The 23,010-nt window shown below is 44.7% G+C and overlaps 1 protein-coding gene across 3 annotated transcripts in view; it reads right to left on the bottom strand.

Annotated features, from left to right (window-relative positions):
* The window catches only part of PDZD2 (PDZ domain containing 2), a 330,694-nt gene extending 314,055 nt beyond the window's left edge, over positions 1-16,639 (bottom strand). For all 3 annotated transcript variants that reach the window (XM_059725248.1, XM_059725249.1, XM_059725250.1), the window contains exon 1: positions 16,553-16,639. The gene's annotated coding sequence lies outside the window, so the exon portion shown is untranslated. The remainder of the gene's footprint in view (positions 1-16,552) is intronic.
* Positions 16,640-23,010: the final 6,371 nt, after the last annotated feature.

Below are 23,010 nucleotides of genomic sequence, written 5' to 3'. Positions count from 1 at the left end.
TCTTCTCCAACACATCGCAGAAACCAATTGCCTCCATTACCAAACACCTTTCAAGGCTTGTCCTCACCATATCTGTAGCCACAACTGAGATGTGGACCCCAGCCTATGGTCCTATCGTGACCTCAGTCAGGACTTCCAACAAGCATTTTTACAGTCTCTCTGTAGTCTCATTTGGCTTGGGAAGAGCTCTCTTTAAGCATATGCAACATCAAAATATTGCACCGTTTCAACCTCCTTTCCTCTGTGCCCCAATAAAGCTTAAAAAAGCAATATGTTCTGTGACTGCTACTAGCACACTAACTAGAACAGCATCCTTGTTGCACTGGCCTCCCCACCTCTGTCTGCTTGTATTCACCTGTTCTCTCTTCTCACGCTTAAAGGAAAGCTCTTGAAGGCTTTCTTTGTTATGTCTCTAACAGAGTCTTTGTCTTCTAGTTGCTACCATGATGGAAATAATAATAAACTTCCCTTTCTCCAATTCTACCCTTACCCCCTCCTATAATCACTTTGCTCTTTTCATGTTTCTAGGCTGCCAAATCAAATTGCAGTGACGTTCCAAGGGTAACTTCATTTCACAGCACCAAAAAATGTAATACAGCTTCTCTCTCAGGCAGGCGTACAGCCTAGCCAGGGACACAATGAACAGTCACGTAGTTCAAGCAGGTGTGCCATTATGCCTAGAACTACAACTGATAGAATATGTTCATTAATTTTAAAATATCATGGCTGTGAATGTTTAATTGGTGCGTGTTGAAATCTGCATGGTACTGCACTTTGATCCAGATGCTGTACAGACTGAGCCCTTAATGTGAGAGCAGAGTGCCAACAGCAAAAATGAAGTGACACTACAAGAAAGAAAAGATGGAAGTGGGACAGGGGGGAAACCCCAGAGACAGAGGACTGAGAACTACAGCACTTAAAAATTAATACATACATTGAAAATGGAATGCGACTTCTTGGAGGTTTTATTACATTATTAATTCATATTATGCCAAGCTGCTTACAAATTTAACTGCTTTTACTTTAGGTGAGATTTTGCCCAGTGATAGAGTACACGTGTAGAACTGTGTGTTGAATTTGGCAAAAAGGTGTGTGGAAATACCATATTTACCTGAATCCAAGGTGACTTTGAATTCAAGAGAACGCCCCAGTAATTAGACTTTATACAGAGAAAATTATAAGTTAGCTGTGGCCAGAAAAGCAGTGGTGGGGCAGATGCCTAGACCCCACTCCTTGTTCCCCTCAGGTTTACCCCCCTGTGCCTGCCCCCCCAAACCCCTGGCCCCCAAGGCCACTTGCCCCATCTGCTGCTTATCTTCTGCAATGGCTCTGGCTCCAGTAGCAGTGGTGGTAGTGGGGGCCCCAGCTCAGGCCCAGCCAGAAGCAGCAGTGGCAGACCTGGGCCAGGCCTGATCAGCATAGGGGTCAGAGCTGGAGCAGAAGATAAGTGGCACTGGGGAGACAGGCAGCAAGGGGAGCAGGCTGTGCAGTCTCCCCCGTGCTCTTCCCAAGTCACACACCATGAGTCTCCCCTACACTCTTCCACACCATAGTCTCCCCTGGGTGCCCCCTGAACCACGGATCTCCCTTGGGTGCCCCCTGCCACCACTGTGCAGTCTCCCCATCCTCCCCCATTATGCAGCTCCTCTCTTGCAGCATGAGACACTCTGGCCCAGGGCAGGAAGCAGCTTGGCTCTGACTTTGCTCCAGGCCCATAACCGAGGCCACAGCAGCCTCCTGCCTCAATTGGTATTTGAATCATCTTAGATTCAAGTACAGTATTTTTTTTTAATGTGTTTCTTAAAAGAATACTTTCCAGAAAGAAAAAAAAAGTCATATTTCTGTCTGAAATACATAACCACCCACTATAGGTACAAACAAGACTAATTAAAAATATCTTTTCCCCTGCCTCCACCTCCACAGATCGTGGAAGGCTACTTCCAGCGTGTCCCTGTGCGAACTTTACCTAGGCACGAAGAGAATGGAAGTGTTTCATCAAATATTCTTGCTCGCTGTTAGTGGAATTCTAGTTAAGCAAGAGGTTTTTTAAGAAAGAGAAGAAATAACATCTGGTTTAATGAGAGTTCTCATTTTTGACTGTGTGCTGAGGAGCAAACTGAATCCCCAAGGAAGGTTTCCCTTGGGAGAGTAAAAGCAAACTGATCCAGCAGCGCCAAAGGCATGCAATATAAAAAGGCAGCTAGCTAGTAGCTACAGCCTTCTTTGGAGGAGCGACTGCAAGCCCTGCATGCTCCGGATCAGCTCTTTCTTCTGCCATACAGCACCTGGCACAAAAGCAAGGGTTCTGGTCCATGACTGGAGCTCCTAGGTACTACCCTTATTTTGTTTGCATAACAGTAACCAAGGAGTCCCTTACAAATAACATTAGAAATACAGTGACTCCCTGTTTCAGCAGCCTGCGCAGTTTAGGCAGCTAGGAACACCACAGAAATTGAGGCCTCTGTCCAGACTAAACGTTGTTATAGCAAACATCACACCTCTCGCAGACCAGTGAGTGGTTTGAAGTGAAAAAAGCAGCAAAACTTGTTTTCAGTTAAAACCTACTGATACAACAGGTGGAGTGGAGAGCGTTAGAGGAAAGACATTGATTCAGAGATTGCCAATTATACTGCACCAGCTGCTGCCACAAAGAAAAGTATGTTTTGAGCTCAACCATACAGAAATTTACAGTAGTTTCACATAGTCCACCTTCAAATTCAGTGCTTCGACCAACAAGAAAAGCATCAGATTTAACAGCTTACAAAGATTATTTGTGTAAAATATATAGATGAGGTAAGTTTTCTGTCTGACGTATTCAGAGCTCTGTTTAGTGTCTATTAGTGCACATTAATGCCATTACTCGTAGGTAGTATTGATAAAGTAACCTTTCCTACTATCTTCATTTCCAATTAGAATGTAAAATACATGTCTCTGTTTCCCCTTAATTTTTTTGTTGATCCAAAATATTAGTCTTAGCAAGTACACACAGGGCACGTCTATGCAAGACGTTTACTGCAGAGCTGAGTAATTAGCTTCACAGTCAAATGTCACCATCTACATGTGTGGTGCTATTAGGCTTCAGTAAACTAACTAATTCCATTGTAGGATAGTACTGCGGGCACAAAATACTATCCTATGGTGGAGTTATTTACTGTGCCACAACGCACATGTAGACACTGATGGGACTGGCTGGGGCACGAGGGTGCTACAGTGCAGGGTCTGCCTACAGTGCACAGGCTGGCTAGCCCCGCACTACAGCACTCTCGTGCCCTAGCCAGCCCCTCTGCAGCAGTTTGAGCTGGGGAGGGACAGCCCTAGGCTGGCAGGCTTACCCCCTGGGCCTCCTGCCAGCCAGGGTTGCTCTGCCCTGGCTCAACATGCTGCAGTTCTGAGTGCATGTGAAAACGTGCCGGCCAGGAGCAATAAACTCTGGAATGAACTGTGCTGGAGTTTATCACTCCACCCTAATTGCATGTGTAGACGTGCCTCCTGGGTTCTACTCTCGCCTCTATTCAGTTACACAGATCCTATTACTATTACTGGAAGTTAAGTTCCCATATATATCAAATATGCCTGCTTCAATCAGACACACAGGAAAAGCATAAGATAATACTGTTCTATCATACCTTTCTTGCAATAATAAAAATAGTTCTTTCTATGTTTATGGTTACTTCAGAGAATCTCAAAGCTCTTAACAAAAAAAAAAAACAAAAAACAAGAAAAACCCCACCAGCCTCTATGTTAGGTAGGAAAGTATTATCCCTTTTTTAATAGGTAGGTTACAAATGATGTCCATAATATGTCAAAGCCAGGTCTTCTACACACTACCCCAACTTTTCCAGATTTTTCACATATACACAGAATGGATGTTTGTTATTCTAATAAGAAAACATTTTGTGGGGAGGAGAAATCAGAACGCTAGGTCTGTATATCAGTGGGGTTTGTATAGAGCCACTGGGCCAACATCAGGCACCATCTCTGACACCTGCGGCTGCGCTAGAACCACAGCTCCGTCACAGAAACATGAGCTACGCAGCTTAAGATGAATCATGGAATAATAGGACTGAAAAGGACCTCAGGAGGCCATATAGTCTAATCCTCATATTCAAAGGAGGATTACCTTGGTCTAAACCAGCGGTTCTCAACCAGGTTTCAGGGGGTCCACCAGGCCAGGCCCAGCCCAGCATGGGGAGGAGCCACCTTGGCCCCCCAGGGCTGAGGCAAGTCCTGAAGAAGGGGGGGAGCAGGCCTGCCCTCCTCAGCCCCACTGCCCCCATCTCGCAGGCAGTGCTACAGGTGGGCAGGCAAGGTGCCGAGCTGCTGCTGTGCGGGCGAGTGGGGCCCTGGGGCTCCCTGCCACCGAGCCTTGCCCGCTGCACCTGGGGCCGTACAGGCAGGGCTGGGGAGCCAGGCAGTTGTGGCTCAGGGGGGCCATGGAGTTTTTATAGCATGCTAGGGGAGGCTTCAGGAAGAAAAAGCTAGAGAACCCCCTGGTCTAAGCCATCCCAGACAAATGCTTGTCTAATTTCCACTTGAAAACCTCTATGAGAGATCCCACTACTTACCTGGGTAATCTGTTCCAGTCCTTTACCACCCCCATAGCTAGAACGTTCTTCCTACTACCCAGCCTACATTTCCCTTGTTGCACTTTTAGCTCTATGCGTCTCGTCCTGTCCTCTCTGAAAACTGAGCAACTAATCACCATCCTCTCTAAAAGGTCCTTTTCATACTCAACAACTTATAAAATCCCTGTCCTTAGTCTTCTTTTCTCCATACGAAGTAAGCCAAGAACTTCCAAACCTCCCTCATGTCACAGTTCTTAAACCTCTAAATAATTTTTGTTACCCTTTGCCCTCTCTCCAATTTGTACACAAACAGGACCACAGCACTTCAGGGGAAGCCTCATCGCTTCCCCTGACTTTTATGCAACACTCCTGTTAACATCCTAGTATGCTATATGATTTTTTTTGCAGAAATATTACCTCAATGCCTCCTTTTCAGCCTGTGATCTACCATGAGCCTTTGGCAAGTCAGATGCACCAGTTCACTAACAAGTTATTGCCATAGAGTCCTTATTTCCTCCCATACACATATGCATATGCACTTTGAATAACTTAATATCCTAATTACTTTGAGAAGTTCAGAAACTACTGAAGAGGTGACTTTTCCCTGTTATGAACTGAAGTATTCCATCTGTGATCAGGACAGAAATTAAAATTAGCCTCATTACACTTAACAAGAACATTCTTTAATTCATTTATCAGTACAATCAATCATTCATTTAAAATATACTCAAACTCAAGAGTAGGTATAAAACAGCAAGCACTTTAGCAGTACAGTCTGCACTAATGCATATAATTCATCACTAGAAGTCTCAGGTCCTTCAGCAGTAGGGCAAAAGATTCGTTCACAGTTATACTTCTAGGCTCAAGACAAGGCTCTTGCTTAACTATGTATTTACATGTTGCAGTATTTCAATATTTAACTCCAAGGGGCACAGATATGGGAGGGATGAAGAAGGAAGCAGATCTAAGTGTGCTGGAAAATAAAATTACACGTCTCTCAAATTATTATAAGGATTGTTTTCTCAGACAATGCAGAGGACTGAGGAGATGAACTAGACCCAGCAAATCATTTAGGCTGCAGTACAGATGTGGTACTTGTCACTGCACAGAGCACTGAATTCCATGGTTGGCACACAATTGCAAAAAGAAAGAGAAAGCGGTGGACCAAAGCAAGCCCATCAAAACAAGCCAGCCACAGCTGTTTCAATGCAGCCCAAGACCTAACAGCAGCAGCAACAACATATGAGCCAAGGGTGACACAGTCCTTAAAAACAGTGCCTCGGGTTTTCTGTACGCTTTGTTTGTTCCAGATGGGATACAGGAGACAAATCAAGTGTATAATATTTGTATTTTTGCTGTGATGCAAAGAGATGGGAAAGGGCAGGAGGATTAGGTTGCTTGGTGAAAAATCTCTCTTATCAGAGAAGATAGTTTTCTGCTGGATTGAGATATATCGCATTCCACTCGAGTCCAGCCTCCATTGCAGCAGAGATCATGTTCCTCCTAGGCTCTTAATCTCAGTGGCAGGGGTCCCCCCCGTTCCATGAATGTGGGAGGTCCATATATACAGCAGGTATGGGAAACAAAATTCAGAGGAACACATGGATTTGGGGGAAAAGGCAGGCCTATTTGAGAAGAGGAGCAGTGATTAAGGCTGGGAGGGAAATGGAAGGAAAGAAGAGTTATCAAGCTTTCTATTTTTTTGGGGGCTTGGATACTGTGCTGTTAATGGGCATGTCAATACAAGACATTTACTGCAAAGTAGACTAATTAGCTCCACAGTACATGTCTCAGCATCTACATGTGTAGGGCTATTAGGCTGAAGTAAACTAATAAACTCTACAGTAGTGTAGTATTGTAAATACAAGTACAGTCTAGACACTGCTGTAGCTGGCTGGGGTATGAGGGTGCTTCAGTGCAGGGGCTGCCTGCAGGCTAGCCCCAGACTGGAGCACCCTTGTGCCCCAGCCAGCAACCCACTGCAGCACATGGAGTCAGGCAGAAGCAGCCCTGGGCTGCTCTAACCTGGTTCAACGTGCCGTGTCCTGGACATGCATTCAAATGGCGTGCCCAGGAGCAACAAACTCTGCAATAAATGCCAGAGTTTATTGCTTCACATTAATTGCATGTGTAGACGTGCCAAATGTTTCTTCTTCAGCCTCCCTCGCAGATCTCAGTTCATACACAAGTGAAGCAATTAGGCCCAGAGAACTGAGCAACACAGCTACAAGTCTGGAACATAAAGGATCACTGAGGTCAGGAAGTCACTTGTGGGAGCACAAGGCTTACAAGACATGTCATGGTGGGAAAAGGGGTGGGAATGCAAGAATAGGATTAATAACTGAAAGAAGAGAAGACTTTAATACCAGTCATACTCGTCCCATCTGAGCACAGTTCTCAGTTTGCAGAATGTCAAATGATCAGGGACTTTAATCTTTGGCTCAGTATTTAATGTAAGTTCAGTGGCCATCAAGGTTACCATTGTCCCCACTGGAAGCTGAGAGAATGACAGCACAATCATGGTGCTAGCAGAGCTGTCCGCTGAGGGTTACTCTCAGCAACATAAGCTGAAGATGTGGCAAGGAAACAGCTGACTGTACAGTTTGCATCTGACCTATAACTTTGATCCCTCCAAGGGCTGTTTTAATTAAGCAAGGCTGCTCTTGCAAGAATCCCAGGATGGAGAGTCTCTCTACACAGGGCACCCTGAAGTCCTTTTCAGGTCTTTGATTTGACTGTTTTGGTGCCAATTGTACTGGGAGAATTCAGCTTTCCATACAGATAATATGTCTAGCTTAGCTCAAGATTATAGCCACTGTGATATCAAGCTTAAAGTGTTCAGACCAACGGACGTTTTCAGCCTGCTCTGGCTGTAACTTCTGCTCTAGAAGTGAAGGTGAGGCACATGTTATTTCCTTTTTAAGGCCTAATCTTGATTCCGATTCGTATAATGGGGTGAGGTGGTTAGACACATTAGTGTGAAGTCAGGCAGAGTAGTACATTAGATACTAACTGGTTCAGAGGTATGAGCATTCAGAGGCAATAGCATTCTTTGTCAGAAGCTACAAATGGACTGGCAGAAAGAAAAGTTATATATAGAAGGATTAAGTGACAGGAGGAGGGAACCCTGCTATGAGATGTCAAAAGTGGGTTTATATTTGATCAAGTGAGATGAACAAGGCAATTAATAGCTGTTAACTCCAGTGTCCCCCAAGGTAATTCAGGAAATGGGATAAGAATCCACAGTCCCTGTTGAGACCATGGTTAACACAATCCAGTCTGTGGATTTCTCTCTCTACAATTTTACATTGAAGCTGGTTTCTAAAGTTCTTTTCTTTAAGCACAGTTACTCCGAGGTCAGTGATGGAGGTCCTGGGAGGTTAGTGTTCTGCCTCAGACTTTTGTGTATTTCTGGAATTGATTTCAAATTGGTGTCCATTCATTACAGGGCCGGACACAGGCATGGGTGAACCGGGTGGCCACCCGTGGCCCAGACAGAAAAGGGGGTCCTGAAATGGTAATTTAAAAATTATTATCATTATCTCAGGCAAAGTGGGGCCCCGATACTAAAAGTTCACCTGGAGGTCTAGGTATGGTGCTGATTCATTGTCTACACTGGCCAGGTGCATTCATTCTTTTATATAGGACGTGTTCTCCAAGCCAGGGTAGCCAATGTAAACAGCAAAGGGGCACTGTAAGCAGGTGATGGAGTACATGATGTTGGTAGCAGAGTAATTGAATGGACCCTGCATGCTCTAATCTGTTGTTTATTCCAGTGAGGATGTGGTCTGTTGATGAAGGGGCACAGCTGGCATCTGGGTCCATGGCAAGACCTAGTAGCTTGGTGAGAACTGGCATTAGGTAATTGCCTGAGACCAGCTGTTTGAAGCTGGGGAAATGCCTGGCCAGTGGTGGCAGCACTAATCCCAGTGAGTGTCAGAGCTGCTGCTTCAGCATAGCACTGGAACCCAGGGGGTTAATGCCTCTGCTGCTGCTTGTCCTCCCCTTTTCTCCTGATCATGTTAGTTGCCAAAGGTGACTAAAAACCCTGATTTCAGAGCCAGACAGGTGGAGGAGGAGAGATAGAAGGCACTGAAACAAAGTTAAAACAGCATCTTCGACAGCCACAGGGATTAACACTGTCATCGCAGGGGCTCTGAGAGTTGCTACAATGAGCCCCACAGGCTGAAACTGGCCCACAGAGGTGGGAGAAGTCTAGCCTGCAAGAGGCCTTGTAGGCCAAATGATGCACCCCTGCAGGCTAGCTGGGGCTGTAAAATTCAATGTTCAAGCTGGGGCTGTAAAATGACCAGAGGGATTCTGTGGTCCTTGCCACAGGGTTCTTATTGTAGCAGATCAGAAGGGGTCTGAGTCTGACTGTGGTGATCTGGGCAGCTACAGTTTTGGGATTGTATCAGAAGTGTAGGAAACCCTGTTCTCAACACCCACATACTGCTAGGTTTAGGGCACCCTATTGCTCCCATCAGGGCAGCAAGGGAGCAGTAGCAAACAGTACCGGCTGGATTACATGCATCTTGAAATACGTCTGTTTGCACGATGGACTATTCCTTGCTTCACCTAAAAAGACGTTCTAATCTGCTCTTCTCAGGAAAAAATATGGAAGGATCACAGTGTTGATAAGTATCTCACTGTCACTGACAATGAAATAGCTTGCAATGTGTTAAGCAGGAAAGCAAATTATACCACTGCAGTTATGATTATTTGAGTGCTTGAGTCTGTTCCCCTGATCCAAACATCTGGGACCTGTAGCACAGCTGAGCCCCAGCTAATACAGTGCAATAAAGCCGACATTTGTTATATTTCTAGGCACACTGCTAAGCCTAAGTCTATTTACCAAGGATTTTGATGAGGGGGAAGGATGAGTGGCAAAATTCTCCTTCATTTTGTAGGTCAGGAATGCTTTATTTGGCACAGCATCAGTTCAAAATTATTCTGCAAAGTGCACTTTAATTTTTCATTATAACTGAACCTAGAGCTTTTGATTGGTTTATTATTTATTTCAATTTGCATCATGAATCTGAGGAATCATGGTTTTCTGCTTTCTACTGCATACATGATTTTCTCCCAGATGACAAGTATTAAATGCATTTATGCTCTAGTTTCACATAATGCATGTCACACTGAAATATCAGCATGGAAGATGATATTCCAGTTTTATCATGATACTTTAGCCAATGACTCAGATTTCAGCTCTGGATGAACAAGGAACAAAAAGACAGAACAGATAGTCTGTGAGAAATTGGGATTGTAAACAGCGCAACCAAAGCAGATTGCAACATCATTTTTCTTCTAACAGGTATTCAACATTATCTGGTAAACCAAACTGAACCATCTCACACAAAGACACATGCTTCTAATACAGAAAATACCACTTTTCTGCAAAATGGAAAGAGGCTCAAAGATGCCATGTTTAGTTCATAGACTCATAGATGCTAGAGTTGGAAGGGACCTTAGTAGGTCATCAAGTCTGACCCCCTGCCCTGGGCAGGAAAGAGTGCTGGGGTGAGATGACCCCAGCTAGGTGCTTGTCCAGTCTCCTCTTGAAGACCCCCAAAGTAGGGGAGAGCACCACCTCCCTTGGAAGCCCATTCCAGATTCTGGCAACCCTTACTATGCAGAAGTTCTTTCTAATGTCCAACCTAAATCTGCTCTCCATAAATTTGTGGCCATTGTTCCTAGTTACTTCAGGGGGTACCCTAATAAATAGAACATCTCCTATTCCCTACTGCCCTCCTCTGATGAATTGATAGGCAGCCACAAGATCACCACTCAGCCTTCTCTTGTGAAGGCTGAAGAGATCTAGGTCCCTCAATCTCTCCTCGTAGGGCCTTGCTTGCATGCCTCTGACCATGAGTGGCCTCCTTTGAACCCTCTCAAAATTGGCTGCATCCCTCTTGAAGTGCTACACACAAAACTGGACTCAGTACTCCAACTGCAGCCTGACCAGTGCTGCATAGAGGGGAAGCATCACCTCCCTGGGCCTGTTAGTCATGCATCTGCTAATGCATGATAAAGTGAGGTTAGCATTGTTGATCACTTCATCATATTGACAACTCATGTTCATCTTGGAATCAACTATGACTCCAAGATCCCTTTCCGCTACTGTGCTGCTGAGAAAGTCATCCCCCAGCCTGTAAGCGTGTTGGTGGTTCTTTTTGCTCAGGTGCAGCACTTTGCACTTGTCTTTGTTGAACTGCATCCTATTTCATTCTGCCCATTTTTCCAAACTGTCCAGATCTGCCTCGATCTGTTCCCTACCCTCCAGTGTGTTAACTTTGCCCCATAATTTGGTATCATCTGTGAATTTGGACAGGGTGCTCTCCATGTCCTTGTCCAAGTCACTGATGAAGACAATGAACAGCACAGGTCCTCTGCCCACGTCGTTCCAGGTCGATATTGACCCATCCACCACCACTCTCTGGGTGTGACCCCTAAGCCAATTTGCCACCCACCGGACCGTGTAATCGTCTACATCACAGCCTGTCAGTTTATTTACGAGAACAGAATGCAATACCATACCAAAGGCCTTCTTAAAATCTAGGTAGATGACACCTACCTTAACTCCTGTGTCTAAGCATTTTGTGACCTGGTCATAAAAAGAAACAAGGTTACTAAGGCAGGATCTACCTGCAATGAATCCGTGCTGATTTCCTTTCAGCGTTATTTCTCCTGCTGGGCTCTCAAGTTCAAAACTTGATTTAAAAAAAAAAAACATTTCCTGATTTTAATCGTTTCTATTCTGTAACTTCTCTCAGGACAATCTTGGATGGGGCTTCCAACTTTTAGTGATATCACTCAGGACACTCAACATTTTACCCTGACAGATCTGAAAGCTGTATTTCCATTTGTCTCAACTTTCCTACTTCACAAAGGTTCGCACAAGACAAAGTTCAGAACCAGACATTCCTCAAGGAACAATGGAATTTGGATCCATTTTGTTTTGAACCCATTTCCAAGGTTTATATTATCAACATTTAAATAGAGTAGTATGCTTAGAACTTATTTAATAAGCACTTTTTATTAGTTGGGGGGAGGGGAAATAAACTTACAGAAGACCATTTCTAAACTAATTTTGAAAGCACGTCTTATTTGAAGCACAGAATATTATAATCAAATCTCATAGCACAATATCTTCAAAATGTATAGAATTCAGCCTAAATGGATGATGCCATCAAAACCAAAAAAAAAGAGAGAATGAAAACACCACACTGCTGGCCTTACAACAGCTCTCTAGCAGCACAAATCTTATTTAAGTAATTGTGCCAAAGACAAGCCATTTTAAGATTAAAGAGTATTAGACTGAAGAGCTACAACGCCCTGTTCTTCCTATAATTCTACCACCTCCAATATCCTATTCAACTTTGTTAATTCAAAATAAAAAAGTTGCAAAATCAGTGTGTTGATAACAAAAAAAAACCCCAAAACCCCAGTCATTTTATTTTGGTAATTTGTTCCAAAGAATTTAATCAGAGGTGATGACATTAACTTCATGTGCCCTAGCCAACCTTATCACTGTCAAAAAGCCACTGCTGAAAGATTAGACTACATAATTGGGTTACAGTCATCTGTGTGTGAACACTGGGATCCATACATGAGTAGCTGTAAAGTTCCATGACATACAAGATGTCAGGCTAAATTATCTAACAGTTCTTTCTGGCCCTTAAATTCTATGTCATATAGATTCAGTGAACTCTGTTAAAAGCAAACACAAATACATTTTTTCTTCTTTTTTTTTTTTTAATTTATGACAGTTGCTAATGTTAATGAGGTCACTGTGGCCTACTGCAGATCATCTAATTACCTAATGGCATGACTGGCTGGGCTACAATACTGCAGAAGAGGACCTGGGATCACAAACTGGATGAGTCAACATTGTAATATTACTTTTGCCCCCCCCAAAAAAAAGAAAAGAAAAAGCTAATAGTATGCTGGGATGTATCAACAGGAGTATAATTCAAGTTACAGGAAGCGATTCCTTCACTCTGTTCAGCATTGGTGAGGTCTCACCTGAAATACTGCACATCGAGTTGTGGGCACCACATTTCAAGAAAGATATGGATGAATTAGAATGACTCCATAGAAAAGCAACAAAAATGATCACAGATCTAAAAGGCATGAGGAAAGCTGGAAGAACTAGAATTATTTAATTTAGAGAAGATCTACAGCAAATATAATAAGAGTCTTCAAATACAAAACAGGGTGTCCTCAAACCATGAAAAGAATAGTGATCAGCTGTTCTTTGCACCCACAGGAGACAGTGTAATAAGTAGCTTAACTTGTAACAAGATTTAGATGGGATATAACGAAGAACTTTCTAACTATGAAGATGGTTAAGCAACAGAAGAGAAGTTATGGAGTCTCCATTATTGAATGTTTTTCCAGGCAAGTCAGACGAACATTTGCCCGGGTTAGTTCAGACAGAGATGATCTTGCCTTGAGCAGGAAGTTGAACCAGATGTTCTCCTGAGATCCCTTCCATTTGTTTTTTTCTATTACTCTAATTTTAATACTTCCTTTACATAATCATTTTCCTGTGAAATCGAGTTAAAACTGGCCTGAAGTAGTATTAATTGTATGAGTGGTTTCCGTCTTCAAGTGTTATTACCCAAGGGAGCCTTATCCATGAAACTTCATTATGAGTTTCTTAGGCACAAAATGAAAAGGGCCAGAGACTGGTCAGTTCTAGCATAGCCGATTTATAAAAAGTCAGTGTGCTGCAGGACTTACTGTAACTCACTGCAACTGACCATTTTAGACCAGAATTATAAACAGTAACAAAAACCAAATTACTCATCCACAGATGTTATTTTACTTTGTCAGCAATCAGTGTTAGCTAATACTTCCCTATGAGTCAGTGGTGAATATCTTCCCCAGAATGGCATTAGGGGGCACTCTGCTGTTGTCAACTTCAGATAACCTGAAAAACCAACCACAACATGGTTCATTTGGCTGAGTCCGGTATGAAATGTTCTCTCTTTTTCTGCTTTATAAGTTACACACTTATTCCTGTTTATGTCATAAGATGCATGCCATAAAAAGAAAAGAAAGTACTGGCAAGATGTGCAATGCAATCTGGAACTTCAGATTTTGCATTTCCTGACTTTTAGATTTCAGTTCAGCATTAATGGTGCATTAACAGATGTTTGGGGGATTTTTGTACATTTTATATAATGGATTTTGTAAATGGGCTTTGGAATTCCTTGGGATAAAAGCACTATATGCATTATCTGGAGATGGGCACAAAAACAGTTAACAGAATTAAAGAGCAACTCCTATATTGACAACAGCAGTTATACTTTAGAGCAGCATTTCTCAATTTGTGAGTCACAGCCCAAAAGTGGGTCACAAAAATATATAAAGGGTCGTGAACAAATTTTAAAACTGGATCAACGCCTTTTAAAAATCGATTCTCCTTTAAATGAGAAAAACATGGGAAACTGTGGCTTTTCCTTTGCAGGCTGGCAGAGTTCCAGCCTGCAAGGGGCTGCCTGGGTGCCCCCGCTACCCCACACACCTCTCCTGCCCTGGGGGGTTGGGGCATGGGGGCAGGGGGCAGTGGGTAGGGAGTGAGGGGCACTGGGTCAGGACTGGCCATCAATGTTTACAAGAAAAGTCCTGGTACAAAAAAGGTTGAGAACCATAGCATTAGAGCTCTCCTGCATCATAAGACTTCTTCCTCTAAAACTCTGGTTAATATTCACCACTTTTAATTTGCAACTCAGCTGGCCTTTCAAGAAGTAAAAGGTGTTTCCTATCAGGATTAGAGTCTAAACAATAATAAAAAAAACCCCAAAAATTACTATTACTCATTTACAGCTGTTATTTTACTTTGGTTTTGAAAGGGAAAACTTTACTTTTTTTAAATTAAAGAGGGAAAAAAATGAAGATTTTTAAAAGCATACTACAAACCTTGGCACGGTTGAACTAAGCCAGGTCTGAGATGGTCCTTACCTGTCTTTCAGGAAGGACCCCAGAGTGACACTGGATAGCTTCATCCATTTTGTTTCACTACATGAGACTCGTGGCACAGATTGGGAGGTACTGGCTCGGCTGCAATACTGTAAGCATTCAGACGAGATGCCAACCATTACTGAAATACCTTTTTGTTAGACACCAATGATCCAGGGGCACTGATTTCATTCAGCATGGCTGACATGTGAGCTTGGCCTTCCTAGACAGTTTTGAAGTAATTTAGATGGGATGTACTATGGTCTAATGGAGGAGACGTGTCTACCACCTCAGAGCTCAGGCTCCCTTGTAACCTTTACAAATTCACTCTGACCCTGGCTGTGGACCCACATAACTTTAAGCAGGAAGAGAGGGATAGCTTGCCACTCAGGGTATGGACGCACATACATCTGGATTCAAAAGGGAAGCGGCTGTTATGTTCCAACCCTGAGGTCTGAACAGGCTGAGAGCCCTATAGATGTAGGAAAACCACTCCAGCTTCAACCCTGGATGAGGCAGTGTTAAGGTTAGATCAGTTTTGTCCCATCTGTATCATCCTTGGCTTGCCCAAAGGTAACAATTAAACCAGAACAGCTGCTGCTCTTTTGGAATGGCTCCAAATAGAGGTGTGTCCATATCCCCAGCTGTAACGTCTGTCTACTCCTACACACTAAACCCCCGTAACTTTATAATAATGAATGAAACAGATTTAAAGTTAACATTTACAGCAATCTAAGTTCCCTATACCAGTATAGAATCAGACAGGCATAACAGATTTTATTCAGCTATACCTATAATTTAATGCTGGTATCACTACTGTATCTGTCTACACCCCCCCATTTTTCAGATTCCCGCTGACATACTGACATGAACACACTCCCCCAAGAAGTGTATGCTGAAGAATAAAGGAAGAACAATTTTACCAGACACTAAAATTATCTCTCTCTTGTGGGTGAAAAAAAAGTTTGTTTTACTAGCTTTATGGGTCAGCAGAGAAAATACTCCTTCACTAAGTTGTTGTTTCTTTCTTCCATCAGCCTGAGGAAAAATCAAGATGAATCTAACAAGTTACCAGCTTTTTTTTCAAAAGAACAAATTTTAGTTGCCTTCATGTCAATGCTAAAAGTCTTCCAAGGCTTTAAGTACTGTACTGTGACTTGAACACAACCTTGGCGAGTTGTTAAAGGGGTACAAAAGCCTTGGAAACATTGCAAAAACCTCAAATAGAGCCATTTTGAACCCGAATCTAAAAAGAAAATCAAACAATCAAGTCAGCTTGCTCACAAGACTTTTCTAGTCGCCAGTGAGCATTATAAAACATCAAACCATACTGGGATTTCTGTTGGACTAAGCACTAGCAGATGAACGTGGAGCGTACATAGTACATTGCAAGTCCACCTCGCACACATACTTGTTGTGCACTTTGGTTTCCAGAGGACAATGTCTTCAGGAGTGAGGCAAGACTCTCCCCTCCATTCGGGACTTTACCTGGCCATGAGAAAAATCTTCCAAAGTAATAACTATGTGGGATAAGCCATCAGAAAGAGTCCACAGAAGAGCAAGAAAAATGAGCAGAGATCTAGAAGGCAGGAAAGCTGGAAGAACGGGGATTATTTCACGGAGAGGAGAGAGGATCTAGGGCAAATATAGAAAGAGTCTTCAAATACAAAACTGGGGGGGCTCGGACCACGCAAAAAAGTCGTGATCACCTCGGCAGCCACAGGGGACAGGAGCTTAAACTGCAACAAGCAGGACTGCGGTGGGCTCCGGCGCTTGTGGGGACACGCTAAGGACAGAAAAGGCATGTCAGGGGCTGGAAGAAAGAAACACCCTCAGCTGCAGAGCCCGAGCAGCTCTCAAACTTGGCACGTCAGAGCTGAGGGGGGGAAGCCGCTTTCTGCACCAACCCCCCCCCCCCCAAAAAAAACCCCAAATCTCACTCTGCCGAGACACTTGAGCGCCGGGGAGGCCGGGGCAGGCGCGGGGGAGCGGGGCCGGCCCCGCGCTCACGCACTCACCTCCCCGCGCGGCGCGGGTCCCGCGGGGGCGGCTCGTGCGGCCGCTCCGGCTCCGGCTGCGCTCGGCCCCGCGTCCATGGGCAGCGCGGGGCCGCCGGCGCCGCCTCCCCGGGCGCGGGCAGCGCTGAGTGGCGGCCGCAAGCCCCGCCCGCCCGCGCCGGGGCACAGCCGCCACGCGCGCCCGTCCTCCCCGCGGCTCCTCGTGGGGCTGGCGGCTCTGCCCCCTGCAGCTCCGAGCACAGTGCCCCTCTCATGCAGGAGCCACCGCCTCCCTGCAGTGGCCTGGGAGCCGCGCCGTGCCTGCCCCGGGCGCGCTCGTGCTGAACCCACCATCCCCGTTTTGTCTTGTGTTGATTCCGCAAGCTCAGTGGACGCGCTCCGTAACCCCGTCCGGTAGCGGGGCGCGAACCCTTGGCCTGTGGGAGAAGGCCCCTGTTCCCCAGAGGCGTCGAACAGGCCCGTGCGTGTCCCGCAGCCCCGCTGGGGAGCCGCTGGGCATCGTGCGGGGCGCTCTGCTTTGTGTCCGCCCTTGCCGCACTTGTTTTGAACCTAGGACCTCACTCCTCTTCCTGCTTTCTCTTTCGTTTTCCCACAAAACCGATCAACTTATACCGAATAACGGGACGGGGGGCCGTCAACCTTTGCCCCACAAGTGTTAACCCCATGGTAACCCTATGTGTTAAATAGGCTTGGGTCACACAGTCCACTGGCTCCTTGGACTCGTTTGGGGCCAGTGGGCACTACCCCGTGTACTCTGCTCCGTTCCCCCCTTTGGCGCACTCAGTCTGAACCTTTGACCATCGCTCCCATCCCTGTTTTGCCTTTTCTTTTCCCAATAAATGTGGTCTTATTTTCTGAGCAGCAGCCCTTTCCAAAGGAGGTTTATAGTTCTTGGTGGACAACGGCCCATGATCCCTTGACAGTAAAACAGTCCTGTGTCAAACAGCGGCAGAGAGGGAGGCTGAAAGTGGCAGTGAAGTACGTCTGACAAGGGGTTTTTTTTTCTGTTGTTCCTCTCTCATTTGCAGCCTCCAGCATTTAAGGTCTAGGAAGCCCTGATTCAAAGAGAGATATATGGGGGAGGGGGCAGAGGTAGGAGAGGAAAGCATTAAGTCCAGAGGAAGAAAGGGGTCACAAACTAATCCAGGGAATGTAATAAGAATCCACGTCTGTATTGCACTTAGACCATACTAAAGGCACATAAAATGCCAGCATCTGCACCTTAAAGCTTCTTAACTTGTACTAAATGCCCTCTGAGCATCTCAAAGTTATGCTATTGCAGATGTGGGTTATCTCTGGGCCATGCTACCTAGCTCATGTTAGGTAACTTCAGGCTCCTCCACAGAGATCAAATGAGCAATTTGTAGTCCTCCGGCATCCCAGGATGCAATGCACCCTAGCCTCCCCTCATACCCAGAGCAGAGATAAGGGCAGCCCTCATGTAGCAAGTCAGAGCTGCTCAGGCAAGAAATGGTGTTAACTCTTGATAGGCAGCCGTTCACAGCACGTTCTGACTCCAGTATCATTCAACATTAGTACGGTCTAAGTTTACTGTGTAACTTAAGTCAATGCATGATCGTATCCTGTCTTTTGGTGACTGGGCTGAGGAAGTATCACTAAGCCAGGAAAAGGCTAGATCATGCTAATCCCTTTTAAACTGTTGCATGTCACTCAGAGGGCGCTTCTACACATGTATTAAAGTGCTTTTCCTAATGCACATTAAACTTAGCACCTCCAATGTGAGGTACTAAATTAATGTGCATTAGACTGCCTTCATGTGCAGTAGTGCCAGCACATGCTTTTGAGGTGACACTTAATGCTCAGTAGCCTATTTTACTGCACATTATCATATTAGCACTTTTTTTACGCACCACTTTAATAATCAGTAAAATAGGCTATTTTGCATTAAAGTGTATGTGTAGACATACCCAGAAATATTTACTGAAGCCCTCCCTGTTTCCCCAAGGCCCTCATGTATATTGTGCAGTGTCACGGTTTCATAGGCTCAGAGTTATTTTTAGAATTTTTACAGATCCTTTAAAAAGTCTCTTTCTCCTTTCTTTTATCTCCTGCTTTATCCTCAGAAGGGATCTGGGTGTTTGGGAAAGATTGTACAAGTCTGAAATGAACAGTGACTTACGCTTAGAACATAAATGTAAGTTAAATTATACCTTACCTAAAATAGTCTTGTCTTCCTTCCCTGTTTTATTACTAACTTCAAATTATTCAAATTGAGCATCTTAAAAATCCAGTTTGATTTGTGCTCTCTGATTTTTGCATTTTACTCCTTCTGGACACTGAATCATAGAATTACAGAAAAGCAGGGTTGGAAGGGACCTCCAGAGGTCATCTAGTCCAACCCCTTGCATAAGGCAGGATCATCCTTATCCAAACCATCCTACACAAATCCATTGTTAGCAAAATTATACAGTTAACCTTGACACAACCACAAGACATAACACTTTAACCTGCCACAGGGAAAGCATGGAGAACACAGGAAAGGGAAATGTCCAGCTTTATTTCATTTCTAGTCAATTTCTCTTTGTGAGTCTCATGCCACGATGTACTAGGATTTTCAGACACAGACAAGGAATAGTCAAATTAAAAAGAACTGGGGCATAGTAGTGTCCCTTAAATGTTTTCTTTATTAAAACTATTTTAGATTTATTGCTTTTTAGTCTTTCTCTCTTACCAGGTACAGTGCCTTATCATACTTTGAGGGTGATGGTTTCTAGTTATTTTGTCAGAAAACTGACAAGGAAAGTTTAGCATTTAAACCAGTGAGTTGTCTGGCAACACTTGTTGCAAAAACAAAAATCTCAGCATAAATCCATAGGAGTTAGGATTGGTCTATACTTGAAATTCAAAGCAGGTTGACTTGAGGTGTAATCTGTGTAAGTACCACGTATCCACAAAGAGCCTTTCTTGTTCTGAATCAGATGGTGGTTGAACAGATGGAAAACCTGGAAGATGGAAAACCTGGAGGAAAAATTTACCCACAATGAAGTAAGTGTGGATGCTTCTTCATCTCATGGCAAGTGTTGCATGTCTTCCAAGACCTTCCACAATGTCCCATGCTGCCTTACTAGCTGTCTGGATCACCTGCCCACATGTCATCTATTCCTCTGACTGGATGGCCCCAGCAAATTTAAATTCTGGTACATAGCAAGACTCCATCCTTTGTAAGCCCAGCTCATAGGGAGTCCGGGTATGTGTGTCATACTCCTAATTAGTCACTGCTTATGCCTTGCACTGTGGTCCCATACTGAGATGCTTCTGTGAAGACGCTTTATTTTGTCCACCTGACCAATGGTAACACAGAACAGGTAATATAAACAATATGACAAATGCTGAGTAAGGAGCCAATAGGGGACAGTTTCCAATGTTGCATAAAGACAAAGGCGCTCCAGCTGGCCTGCATCAATGCTCAGTGCACCATGCCCTTAGAAAGAACTAGCAGTCTGCTGTCACCATAGGGACTTTGCTAGTCCAATATTCCACCAGCACCTTTTGCGTGGAACTTCTGGAGGCTGAAAAACAAATGCTGGATTTCTTCGAGACAAAGCCTTTTGTTCTATGATCCTACAGATGTGCAAGCCCATTGTCCCACTTTAAGTGCCTGTGAAGTACCTATGAAGTATCAAGATAACACTCCCCCCTAAATCACTGCTAATCTGAGTTACTTGCTATTCAGGCTCCCTGTGTCTTATGCTTGTTTTGATGCAAGGCGAAGCCTAGGACCTGGGATAAACCCAACATCTATTTTTAGACTTAGTGATCCAGAAACTCCACATCTTATCAAACCAGTGAATCTGGTAAACCCAGAGCAGGACAGAGTGACAGAGCACCTGAACCCTCTCAAATCACAGGTGGGAGAGAAACCTGATACACAAGCAGAGACCAGAAATGATACCATTGCATGAATGAACCAGGGCATGGTTCTTAGACAGGCATGTTTATTGGAGCAACACATGCAAAAAAGAAAAAGCCAAGCATCATATTACCAGATCAAGTCCTAGATCCAGCAGAGATACCCTTGTAATCACTGGTCTGCCTGCTACAGAGGTACCCCACTGAGGTAGCCAAATCCCCTATCCCTGCAGCCAACCCAACATTATGTACTCCTTTTCCCATGTTGGCAGTTGTTCTGTGGATACCCCTTTACACCACAGATTCAATGGGTCTTACATAGTTCTTCCTTAGCTTTCCCCCATAGTGCTAACATATAAAGGGACAGAAAGAGAAGATAGGAAAACAGAAATACAGACAATCTTGCTGGAGCACATGACATTCATAGTTTGCACAGCATTATGAAAGTGCCAGAGAGTACCTTCTAATACTAATATCTTTCAGCTTTGGGTATTGCTATGTATTGATTTTAAAAAATATTTTGAGATTTCCTTGCATTCATGGTTCTGAATCTTGAATCCTCTTGTAGCATCACTGTTCTGTCACCTGTGTTGGCAGAATATCATCAAAGCAAGTGCTAGATTACAAGTACTTTATTACAAACTATACATAAGGGATCAGAACTTGTGGCAGAGGTGATATCTTTTATTAAACCAACTAGATATTTGCCAAAAAAAAAATTGCCAAGATGTCGGGCTCACTCACCCTTCTTCAGGCATAGGAGAATGCAAATATTGTAAAGTTTCTCCTAGGTGGAAATGAAAATTCATATTTCACAGGAAAGCTGAAATGGTTAGAATAGTTCATTTTGTGCAAATTAAGCTTAGATAAAAGTTAGAACAGTCTGTTTACCTCGAAGTTGTCTGATGGTAATTGACTGTGTTTCCTTCTGGTTATGATGTTTCATATTACACAGGAGTGTGGAGTGATGGATGCTCTCCTAGGCAAGGAATTTCTCTTGTGTTGAGGCAGCTTTGAGCTCTGTGAACATGCAGATTTAGCTAGAACAAAAGCAGGAGCCAGGGTGTCAGCTTTCAGGTTCCAAGGGAGTGAATTCTGCTTCATAAATTCATAGGTTCATAGATGTAGGGTCAGAGGGGACCTGAGCAGATCATCAAGTCCAACCCCCTGCCCTGGACAGGAATGAATACTGGGATCACATGACCCCCACTAAGTTAAGCTCATATGACCCCAGCTAGGTAGTTATCTAGCCTCCTTTTAAAGACCCCTAAGGTAGGAGCTAGCACCACTTCCCTTGGAAGCTGGTTCCCGATCCTTGCCGCCCTGACTGTGAAGTAGTGCCTCCTGATGTCTAGCCTGAACCTACTCTCAATCAACTTATGGCCGTTATTCCTTATTACTCTGGGAGGCACTTGGGGGAACAGGGTCTCACCCATTCCCCTCTGGTCCCCCCTGGTAAATTTACAGATGGCCACTAGATCCCCTCTCAGCCTTCTCTTGTGAAGGCTAAACAGGTCCATGTCCCTTAGCCTCTCCTCGTAGGGCCTGCCCTGCTGCCCCCGGATCATGCAAGTGGCCCTCCTCTGGACCCTCTTGATGCTGACCACAGCCCTCCTGAAGTGCAGCACCCAGAACTGGACGCAGTACTCCAGCTGTGGCCTGACCAGTGTCGCATAGAGGGGGAGGATCACCTCCTTGGACCTGCTCGTGATGCATCTGTGGATGCATGACAAGGTGCAGTTAGCCTTCCCAGCCTATAGGTATGCTGCTGGTTCTTCCAGCCCAAGTGCAGTACCCTGCACTTGTCAGTGTTGAATACCATCCTATTCACATTCGCCCACTCCTGTAACCTGTCCAGGTCCAGTTGTATCCTGTCCTTCCCCTCAAGTATGCCCACCTCACCCCAAATCTTGGTGTCGTCAGTGAATTTGAACAGGGTGCTTTTCACCCCCTCGTCCAAGTCGCTGATAAAGAAATTGAACAGTATGGGCCCAAGGACTGAGCCCTGGGGACTCCACTGCCTACATCCCTCCAGGTCGAATATGACCCATCCACCAACACTCTCTGGGTGCGGCCCCCTAGCCAATTTGCGACCCATCTGACTGTGTAGGCATCAATGCCACAGTCACCAGCTTTTTAATGAGAATGGGGTGGGAGACAGTGTCAAAGGCCTTCCTAAAGTCCAGAAAGACTACATCTACCGCGACACCTGCGTCCAATGATTTTGTGACCTGATTGTAGAAGGCTATCAGGTCGGTCTGACAGGACTTGTCCCTAATGAACCCATGTTAGTTGCCCTTGAGCATCCTCCCCCCTGCTGGTCCCTCCCAGATATGCTCCTGGATAATTTTTTAAAAGAGCTTCCCCAGGACCGAAGTAAGACTAACTGGCCTATAGTTGCCTGGGTCCTCCCTCCTCCCCTTTTTGAAGTTGGGGACCACATTGGCCTTCTTCCAGTCTTCTGGCACCTGGCCAGAGCACCACAAGTGCTCATAAAGCCATGTCAGGGGTCCTGCGATGACCCCTGCCAATTCCCTCAGCACCCTGGAGTGGAGAGCATCTGGACCTGCTGATTTGAACACATCCAG

The sequence above is a fragment of the Alligator mississippiensis genome, chromosome 3, assembly GCF_030867095.1.
Source record: "Alligator mississippiensis isolate rAllMis1 chromosome 3, rAllMis1, whole genome shotgun sequence".
In the NCBI taxonomy this organism is placed as follows: domain Eukaryota; kingdom Metazoa; phylum Chordata; order Crocodylia; family Alligatoridae; genus Alligator; species Alligator mississippiensis.
This window is presented reverse-complemented; position numbering and strand designations above follow the sequence as displayed.